Source organism: Fringilla coelebs, assembly GCF_963513975.1.
Source record: "Fringilla coelebs genome assembly, chromosome: 13".
Taxonomy (NCBI): domain Eukaryota; kingdom Metazoa; phylum Chordata; class Aves; order Passeriformes; family Fringillidae; genus Fringilla; species Fringilla coelebs.
In genome coordinates, this window is record NC_140039.1 from 22,335,764 (window position 1) to 22,346,928 (window position 11,165).

Here is an 11,165-nt window from a genome sequence, read left to right on the forward strand (position 1 = left end):
CACCTGCTGCTGGAAGCGGGATCTGAGTGCAGAGGAGCCAGACACGGTCCCTCGCATACAAACCACACTTGCTCAGAGCAGCTTCAGACAGCTGCAGGATGCTGTCTGCAGCCCTCTCCCATATGTCAGCATCTGGCTCAACGAGGTTATCGTAGGCACCTAGTTTTCAGGCTGGTAGCAGCACTAAAACCCAAGGAAAATTGGATCGTTCTCTTCCTCTCAAAGGAGGCATTACATCTCCTTGCTACGTTTCCCAGAGGGGCTGGTATTGCTCACGCAAGTAAGCACGACTTGGCAGATATTCCCCCCGGCAAAGAAATCTCAGGAGGACTGAGCTGACCTCGAGATTCGCTTCCCTAGTTGAGGACGGACCCTTCCTTCCCGGAGCAGGGCGGTTGTTTGCAGCAAGCCCAGAGTTCTGCAGGCTAGCAGGCTGGCTGTGGGGAGAAGTAGCATACTGTACCTGCCCAGTGTCCAAGTAGGGGTATGAAGCTGTCAGTTCTTACTTTGACATTTTGAATTCTCCAGGAACCATGGCAATTGCTAACACCATCCAGAGAAACTTAATTTTAAATGCTGTTGTGTTTTTGCAAAGGGCCTAATAACTAACATCATCCTGCTGGCAGGTGCTCTATAGCACAGGTAAAGTTCTTTTTGTTGACCTTTCAAAGCTGTCTCATTGTGACTGATGGGGTGCAGGGTGCCTTGTACTATAGTGCACAGACCTCTCGAGAGAGAAAGCAAGCAGTGACAGAAATGGGAATTCTTTGCACGGATTTGAGTGTCTCCCACTGAGGCTGGTATCCAGGAATGCCGGGTTTTGATTCTCTAGAGGACCCTGGCTGTATCACTAGGGCTTTAAGTATGCATTTGCAATGCTGTATGGTTTTGGAGATGGATAAATTCACAGTAGCAGCTCTTTCCTTACTACTCTGACTGACATAAAGGCCTATATAGTCCCTCACAGCATAATGTGTCTGGTCTGTGCCCTGGTGCAGGGAACAAAATGGGTTTCCCTGGTCCACCTATGACCAGCTGTCATGCAACCTTCTACCATCTTCATGTAGTGGTCCCTGATTTTATTCTTGCCACCTGCAGCCTTGATGTCTGTGTCAAGCAACATAAATAAGATGTCAATAGAAAGCAGCATGTGAAATAGCTTTGAGAATACAGATTTAAGATCTTGCAAATGCTGGGGAAAAATTTATGGGGCACAATGGAAAAAGAATGCACATTTTTAAAAAATCAAGCACAGTAAGAGTGATTTGGGAAAAATTCCTTGAATATGTTCTCCAGGAGAATAACTTTTTGGTTGAACAGCTGCAAAAAACTAAACAGTATGGAAAGGGGCAGCAGGAAGGCAATAAACATGTTTTCACAGAAGAATTGAGAATGTTGGCTGCAGAATTTGGGGGAATTTCCTAATAAACTGAAAAACATAGTCTAGACTGCAAAGTTTCCTCGTACCTAAATACGTAATGGAAGAATGGTTAAATATGTTACTATCTAAACACAGCCATTGTAAAAGAGATGTTGCAAATAGACTGTTGTAATTAATATAGTATTTCTATAGCGCCCTTCACACAAAATCTTTTTTGGTCTGCTGTAGGACAAAGAACCATGATACTTGATAGGTTTTGAGGCAAACGATTATTTGAGAAAAATTTCATTTTTTCTGTGGAACTAGCTGAACCCTCCAGCAGAACCCTATACTTAACGACAAGGAGAGCTTGTCGGGAGTTAGGAAGTCCTGTTCCTAACATCATGCCATTAGCTCAAAGCCCAGCTAAGGGGAAGACATTGCTCGAGATCAATTTTGGGACCTAGCTCTGTACAGGTTGAGTGCTTCTCACAAGTTTCTGACTGCCTGTGCTCAAACCTGCTTCCTAATGTAAAGAGCATGGTGCCAGCTCCAAGAGTTGCTGGCTCCTTTCTTTTGTCATATCTGATTGGTTTGAATTTTGAACTGATTTGTGGTGGTTAAAAATGTAACCGATGCACTGCTACAAGATATTATACTCTTCACCAAGGAATGTGTTCTTGAGCAGTTCAGATGAATTGTGGGCTCTGAGAACTGCTGCATGGGCAATTAGACTACAATTTGGATTCAACAGGGAAAACCCCCAAAAATCTGTGCAACTAAAGTATACTTAGTAAGCAAAAACCTTATATTCTTTTTATTATTAGCCTAAAAGACAATCCAGGGTGCAGTTTCCTGTACTGAAATGATGAAAAGTTGTAAGAATTTTGTGGCTAAAGGCAAGTAAGAACCATAAAATAACTGCTTGAAATTTGTCTGTTTACTCTGTCTGTCTGTTTATTGAAAAATAATGGGGAATGATCTGTATTACAAATGGAAGAATGGGAAGGTGAATGCATGTGAACATATTTAGGAGATGCTTAAGGGTCAAATTAAGTTTTTGCAGCCAGAAGAGGAATCTCTGCTTTTGCAAGTATATCCTGCAATTAAGGTTTTAAAGGGTAGAGTCCATACCACATGACACATTTCTTGAAGAAAGCAGAGTTCAGAGCAGAAAAATCATTTTCCCCAGGGAAAACCCATGACTTAATTGATGAGAGGTGGAATTGACACATCTAATTTCCTAAGTCATCTATTTAAATAAATGAAGCATGTATTTAAAAAATATTTTTGACTAACTTTAAATACTGAGATGTCTTTTAACAAAGGATTACATAACATAATAGGCATTAACAAAACCCAACTACCCATTTGACATATTTTATGAATTTAAAACTCAGATGAATGTTCCAGGTTTATAGGTTCCCATCCAACAGATGTTTTAAGTACATGTTTAAATTTAATGAAGTGCATATAATCTGTTTTAAAGTAGGGTTACTCTGTATACTTAAGCGCCCTGTTAGATCAGAGCTATCTAGCATGCTAGACTCTTACATTTTATCATTGTAACATAAGCTAGCACTCTTTTTGCCATTTTAATGGAGCTCTATAGAGTCTGTCTATCATAATACACTACCTAAGCAACCTGATTGTTATTTTTAAGCCTCTTCATGTTATTCCATAGAAGTGTTTGCCAAGATGAGGTCTACTTCTTTATAAGCAGTCTTTCAGGGCATTTTTCATGACCTTTCACCCTTCTGTCTCTTTTTCTTCATGGTTTATAGGTTTGGATTTCGGGGTTTGGAGTTATTTTATCACTATTTCTGTGTCAGTGGCCTTACTAAAAGAAATTTTCTGGCATTGAACTAAAAATACTGTGGGTAAGGGGGGAGGGTGTGTTTGACCTCAAAATGACATTGGGCTAAACTTCTTAGTTCCTAGTAGGTAGAATTTCAGAAACCAACATTGCTTTATAAATCTTTATATGCCTTTGGTCTTAGTTGCCTGAAAAATCACCTATTTTCATAATATTTTGATATTGCCTGGTACATTCTAGCTGGTAGTATGCCACCCAAGAAACCACAAGACAGAGAGAAGTGGTTGAACAACGTATCTCTCTTGGTGACCTGGCAAACCTAAGAGTGTCAATCTATAGCACAGGATACATAGGGTAGCTAATCCCTTGTGTTCTCTTTGTAAGTATGCTTGGGACATCTGAAAGGCTGAATGCGTAGGGAAAAATTGTTATAGTGGCATGGATTCATGCTGATCAGGCCTATTTTAACGTTATTCTACAGAAGCATTTCAATTATTGCAGTAAAGTCGTGCTCCATTTCACAAAAAGTGAAATAATTTACTAAAACAGGATGAAAAAAGGTGTAGATCCTTCAATAACTGCAAGCATTCCTTGGTATGTCAGATAATTTTAAATGTGAAATATGGGCAGCTGTGATGAGCTGAGCATAGTAATAGGTAAATACAGTGAATACTGGTAGGTAAACACTTTTCAATTATTTATCTTTTCTGTGATGCGGCATTAGAGCAAGATGTCATTGCTACCTGTGTCTATGGAACTTTTTATCCTTCAGTGATTGGCATGTCATCGCTCAGACTTTCTTGGTTTCTTTTTCCTTTCTGCTCAAAAGCCTGACTGACACCAACTCAGGCTCAGAGCCAGAATAGTAGGGAGTGCTGTAGTGAGAGTCCTGACCAGTCAGTACTCCTCAGTGGCCTGGTGAGCCACAAGAGATGGGCTGTATTAGAATTGGAGTTGCATTGGCAGGATGCGTCTTAAATTTGTAGTTCTGTATTACTCCAAGTTTCTTCAGTGGTGTGAAGTTAATATTCTCTTGAGAGTTCTTGGTAGAGAAAGTTGAAGAACCATCACTCAGATGAGTTCTCAAAGATTATTGGTGAAAATTTCTTTGAAAGACAGAAACGAAAACCAATGTTCATGTCCATTGGAGACTCAGATGAAATCCTTCACCCTGCAGGAGCCCGTATTGCCTGGCTAGAACAGAAGTGTCTGAAAGCAAAGCTTGTTCATATCAAAATTTGACAGCATTAGCTGCTCATCTCAGCACAATTCAGCACAATACTTACCGGCATATAATGGTAATTTTTTCCTATTTTTGAGCACCAATATACCTTTTATGACAAACAGTTTGCTGCTGCCTTCACTCTACATTTGTGTTCTTCTTTACATCAAAACTGATTGCAAAGAATGTTGCGTATATATGTCATAGCCTGTCTCTATTGTATTGAGACGGGTGAATAAAGTGACATATAGACTCTAAGGTCACAGAAGGTAAAATGCAGAGTTTATTAGACATCAATTTCTTTTTATAGACTCTTCTGATAAAGCTGGACCTGATTGGTCCTCAATCAACTCCCCTGATGTCATTGGTTAATTAGGAGCAACATTTTTCTTGCAAACATCTTACAAGTAATTCACATGTTCAAAACACCAGCTGCAAAGATAAGGGATTACTTTAATTCTTTCTCTGAATTTTCTTAAAACTTCCCAGGGCAATGCCTGTGAAAGTTTATCTGACTCTCTCCTTCTGACTAGACTGTCCGTAACCACAATAGCCTTGGCCTCTGATTTTACATCCTCATTCAAGGCAAGAGAAGCTGAATGAAGACAAACACAAAGGGAGTGGAGAGAGGAAAAGAAGTTTGGGAAAGTTATAGCTACATGATGAGTATTCTGTCCGGTACAAGCAGTTTGTTACTTCACAGCATACATTTTTTCACAGCACTTATTTTGCAATAAAAGAGAAAAGATTACAGTTACCCGTTATTAGTGACTAACACTGCAAATGTCCTGTCCATTACATAATTTACAGAGCTCATTTCAGACTACAGGGGATACTAGATTTTGAAAGATGGTTGATGTGTACAGACCCCAGCATGCCATAGGAGAGGGAGGCTACAAGGATAGTGGTGTCAGTTCCTGGAAAACTAGTCTGTGTTTTTATTCCTTACAAAGGAATACAATTCTGAAATACTCCAAATATATCTTTGACTCTCCCTTGATCAAATGAACATCTGATTGCTTCACTCATCATATTCAGTAGAGGGCCCCTAGCAAGAGCACCAGTCCTCTCAGGATGGAGATTTACATGTTTCCATTCAGGCTCACAGTGCCATCAAGGTTCCTCTGATGCATCAGGTTTATGAGCTTTTTACCACTTAGTATAATTGTAAGAGAAGAATATTTGTAGCCAATTGTGCAAAATCTGAGAAACCCCACATTTGGGTCTACTCATTGCTCATTGCCATGGAAATTTCCTTTGCCACTCAACTTCCCAGATACCTAATTCTCATGTCCCGGATTAGTTTTTGCCAGTGTCTTACCCAGGTACGACTTCATTTAATGTAACTTAGCTTGGGCAAGGATGTGTCCAGAAACAAGTCTATCTTTACTCAATGTCATGCGACAGTTCTGCACTCCAAAGCACTTGGTGCCTGTATTTGGAAAATGTCAATACAGCTCTACTGGCAACAGAGAAGTAGCTAAAAGTACATTTTGCAGATGCTGTCCATTATACAAAGCACGACAGGAAATAGCATCAAAAAGAACCAAATGGTGAGCTGTGAGCTGAAGGATAGCAGACAGGTGCTTCAGACATCGCTCAAATAACCAAGTGTAAGTGAGGAGCAATACCACCGAAGGCCAAATGTTAAGCAGGTGTAAAGTTGATGTCAGTGAAATAAAAATTGGTCACCAAGTCAAAAAGGCTGAGACTTGTCTTAAAGAAACTCATCAGCACCGGGGACGTTCAAGAGCTGAATTTCAGTTCTTGAAGTCAGTAAAGACTCTTGCTAAATTCCATTTCAAAAAGAGGGAAAAAAAACCTCCCCCAGCTGGAGAAATTTTGGCTGATTTCCTGTGTGTGATGGGACCATGCCTTTGATACCCCCCAATAAATGCAATGGCAGTGGGTCATCAATGAGAGAAAAGATTACAGCAATGATGGTTACTCTGAACATTGTTTTGAACCACAACAATAATTACACACCTCATTTTATCATGGCTTTGTACTGGGTGCAATCTGTTGTATGAGTGCTACATATAGGGAGGAAAACAAACGCCCATTTCCTCTCAGTATTTGGATTTGTTTTGGTCTCATGCCAGTGAAAGTCTCAGTCCAGGCACCTTCCACCACAAATCCTCACTTTTACTGTGCAACCTACTTATCACTAGGGCCTTTTTTGGCTGTGGTAGACCTTGGCTGCATTGATTAGCACAACCACTGACCCACAGTGGGGTTGGCAGCTGCATTCTCCATTTCCTGCCCAGGCATCTGCTGCCTGATTGGAGGAAAGTAGTTCTTAAACCTTCTTCAAAACAGGAAACTTCTCTTCTCCCTGCTTCCTGAGATACAGGAACCGTCTCCGAAGCAACCCGTAGACAAAGACTCATATTAACTAGTAGGGTGCCATAACAGATACAGTGGGAGTTCATAATTCAAGCCATAATCTACCCTGAAAGCTTGGAAAGTGCCTTTCTATGCACCACTGCTCCCACCTCTCTGTGCCTACATTGCTGCCTCATTAAACAGTCTAGATGTTAAGTAGCAGACAATAATCCTATCCACTGGAAGCATTTGTAAACACTTTTCATCTTCATGATTAAATATTGATCTTGTGCCACCAGTCTCTGGAATATAAATTTGTCATATTGCCCCTCTGACTTTGCATTGGAGAGGTTACTGAACACGGCAACATTGCCACTCTGTCTTTTCAATTTTTTAATGACAGTACAAGTATCATTTGACGAAAAAGTATTGATATCTCATGCTTTGCTCTTTGAGTAGTTTCCCACTTCTGATCAAGCCTCCTTTAGTAATCGGAAGTGGAGCTTTCAGCAAATCACTGCAGCTTGAAGTCCACTGCAGTCCATTGTAGTTCTGGAGAAAACTACTTGCATGCTTATAGTTTGCATCACTGAAGGCTTGTTACTAGCAGAGCCAGTGAAGCATAGCTGAAATGAGTATAAACTTCTGTAATTCTGCATTCAAAGAGAGTGTCAAAAATTTTACCCTAAAGCTCTGATTTGTTGGGTACTTTTAAAAGAGCCTGCAGGTCGGCTGTATCTGATAGGGGCTGAAAGTGCACTTCAGAGCATAAAAACAAATGCAGTAGATGAAAATTATAAATGGTGAGAAATCTTTGTTCTTATTATTGGGTTTGGACATAAATTCTACCTACACGATCATCTTTTCACAGCAAATGCAAAGCCCCTGTCAGCTCCACCCATAAAGCCGAGCAATTTGGATGTCTGAGTAAGTTTCCTAGTTGTTAGGCTTAAGGAAATAGAGCAGTAGGATATAGCAACATTCAGAAGTCACCCTTTTCTTTGCATTCAGCTACTTTCTCACCAAATACTTCCTGACAGTAGAGTGCTACAATGGAGGATTCCCCTCAAACTGTCTGATTTCCTGCCAGCAAGCTACGCTGTTAATCCTAGAGTGGCTGCCTTCAAAATCTAGACTAATTATTTTGCCTATGACTCTACCCCTGATAATCAGCAGGTAATGGGGGAAGCTGTTATGTACTTGTGGCTTGTGCCTGCTGTAATCCAAGCCACCTGAATTGCCAGTAGTGGATAGATATGCCTTACAGAAGGGTTTCTCATTGTTTCTAGTGATTTTCATACACACAGAAGCCTGTCCTTTCACCGCAAGTGAATTTTAAAGGGAGAAGCAAAGTTTGCCAAGAGAAGCGATTCGTCTTGATAAGCTGACTGATCTGGGTCATAAGGCAGACAAGCTCTCCTTCAGTCCTCTCACCAAACTAGGGGAGAAACCAGTACGCAAAATGCAAGCTGTATGTAACTTTTCTTCCTTTATCCTAGTCATAAATGTGAGAAGAATGGAATGAGACACAAGCTTGCTGCTATAGTCTTCCCAGTTCATGGGTGTTTCTTTGTTCTTTGGAGGAAAAAACTTAAACCTAGCTCTTAAAAGCTGATGTTATGCTGTATGAGGAAAGCTTATGCAAAAGTGGTGTGATCAGAATATGGAAACATTTTTCACAGTGGCCTGGACTGTGGGATAAACTGCTTGTGATATATCTATCCCTTGGGACCATTTATGTTGGGATCCTTATTTGAGATGAAAAAGTTGTGAAATGCCCAAAATTTCCTATTTTGAGCACCTTCCTCCTTGTTTCTTCAGTCTCTCTCATAGGTAATCAAGACCATTGTTTTTATTCTACTGTGTCTAGAGTAGGCCAAGTGGTTCCAGGGTGTTATTCCATGCCCTGGCTGCAGTGCAAGTCAATGCGCTTCAAGTGAAAGTACACATGAGGAAAGATGTAAGGCACTCCTGCAGTTCTGACTAACTTCTCACCGAGCCAGGCAATTAACTTTTTGAGCATGCTCTCGAGCCCTGCTATGGATGGTGAGAGGCTCCACTAATACTGATTGTAATTTGGTGAATAGGCAAAACAGGACGCATGAAAGCCTTGTGGAACCAATCCACTCAGAAATGCTCCTCGTGTGGACCATCAAAACTGAAATCTCTTTCCTCTGTCTGGCATGGCTTTGCCTCTAGCAAGCATTTCTAAGTAATTACAGCTATTTAAGGGTGTAAAAATCCCTTTCATTCCTAATTTTGACATTAGGTTTCATTTCACTGAAATTTCTCTGTGGAAGGTATCTTAGCAGCCTTCTTTGAAGGACTTCTTTGATGTCCTCTAGGCAGAACTGCCAAATAAACATTGTTCCTGAATGAATCAGCCCCCATTTATATAATTGGAACATTTTTAGACATCATCAGGAGAAGAATGAGTACTCAGCTACAAGAAAGTGTTCGTACAACCATTCTGTCAAAGCGGAGCAAGAGTATCTTCTGCCCATTTTGTGGCAGTACTTTCTTTCAAAAGCATTGAGCCCTGGAATCTATGGAACTTGACTTCCCATAAATTTGTGTCATTCATGGTTGCCTTTCAAGTGGAACATAGTGTGAAGTCTGATTTTAAGATCTTGCCTGTAGCTGGGCTGTAAACAAAAAACTTTCTGAATTCCCTAGTGTCTGATAAAGAGTGGGCTCATACTGCAGTTTCTCCTGTACTGATTCCTCTTCTCTTGTCTACATGCCGATCCCAGACTTTGATCTTACGAGATGAACATCAAAAGGAGAGTAACAAAGTTCAGTGGAAGGAATTTTAATGTGGAGGACTGAAGTGACAAGACACACAACAAGTCTATATGCTGGGTGGTAGCATTTATAGACCTTTAAAGCTGGGTCAGAGCTCCTAGAGTCCACTTCTGATCCAAGCAGAGAAAAAGGGACAAAATTTATTCAGGTGACAATATTTAAAGCTATTTAATTTTCTTAAGCGTTTTGATTCATGAGGACAGAATCACTGGCCTCATGTCATCACTGTCTCTATCCTTTCTCCTTAACCAGGAGTCTTCCACAGTTTCTTAGCTTGCACCATTTTTCAGACTGTTTGCTCTAAGTCACAGAGGCATTAGCTTATACACTCTCAATGTGGATAAAAGTACATTGCTTTCCTAAAATCAGGATATTGGATTTTTTTTTTCCCCAGGAAGCTAGAAAACATTTTACCTGAGTTTCCATCACTCCAGGACATCTCTATTTTTGCTTAGCCGTGTCAGTACCATACACTTTCCACGATTTTTGTATTCCTTAGTTAACACAACAGTGATAAAACCATTTTGTACAGCGGTAATTATAGCTGATTATTTTCTATCCTTAAAACAAGAATACAGAGCTTTAATTGTTTAAAAACAATTTCTTGTTTTGCTTTGCATACCTTTTCACTAAATGAGAATTCAAGTCATGCTAGTTCTGGGACATTTTTTTGCAGCTCTACATATTTTCTAAGTGTCCTTCCTGTCATAATGAAGGATTCTTCAAAGTCATGTGAAGTTCTGTGGTTTCAACATAGTGGGAACGGAGAAAATGATGTGGGGAAATTAGGAAAAAGAATTTGTTCTAGCATTTTTTTCCTTTCCTTGGGCACCTCGTAGTGGGAGAAGAGTTTAAACCCATTTTTGCAGATCCTCTTGAGCTCTGGTGTGGAAGGACTCTGAAAACAAGTGTGCTTCTTTTGAGAGGAACTTTCTCTTCTGTAAGCTGAGAAGAGAAGGGAGCCAGAGAGGCTGGGAAGAAAGAGGTCTGTTTCTACAGGTCAGTGTGAACTGTGAAAGGGTTTTGCTCCTAATTCACAAGGCCATCCTGGACCCCGAGACTTGCCAGACTTCTTACATTAAACGAGGGAAAGGTTGGCTTTTATTGAACTGTGTATCTGGTGTATTCTACAGAGACCTCCCCCACTGTGCTTCCTTTGCCCTCCAAAACCAGGACCTTTCTGGGGGCAGTCTGCCAGGGCTCCTATTTCTGCAGTTACTGTGAATGGTGTACACACAGCATGTCTCTTCCTATGTACCCACCCTTGCCTGATTATCTAGCCTTTATTTACAGTACCTGGATAAATGAGAGAGTTTTTAAATTATCTTCTCTATGGTTAGCTTTGGTGACATGGATTCATGAAAAAGGAAGATTTTGACTGACTAAGGGGCAAAAATACACTGGATAATACCGCATATCTGAGTGGCTAAAGACCTAATCAACTTTTAGGGAGCAGCAAAAATCTCCACAAAATCAGCAAATGAAAAACATATTTTTCATTTTCCAACAACAGGGACTTCAAATGTGCTCCATTTTTCAGTGAAAAAAGGACCTATCTGCTCCTGGCTTTTAAAAAGAGAATATTATTTTGTATGCATTTTGCCAACAGTTGATAAATACTTCTGCAGATGAACTTT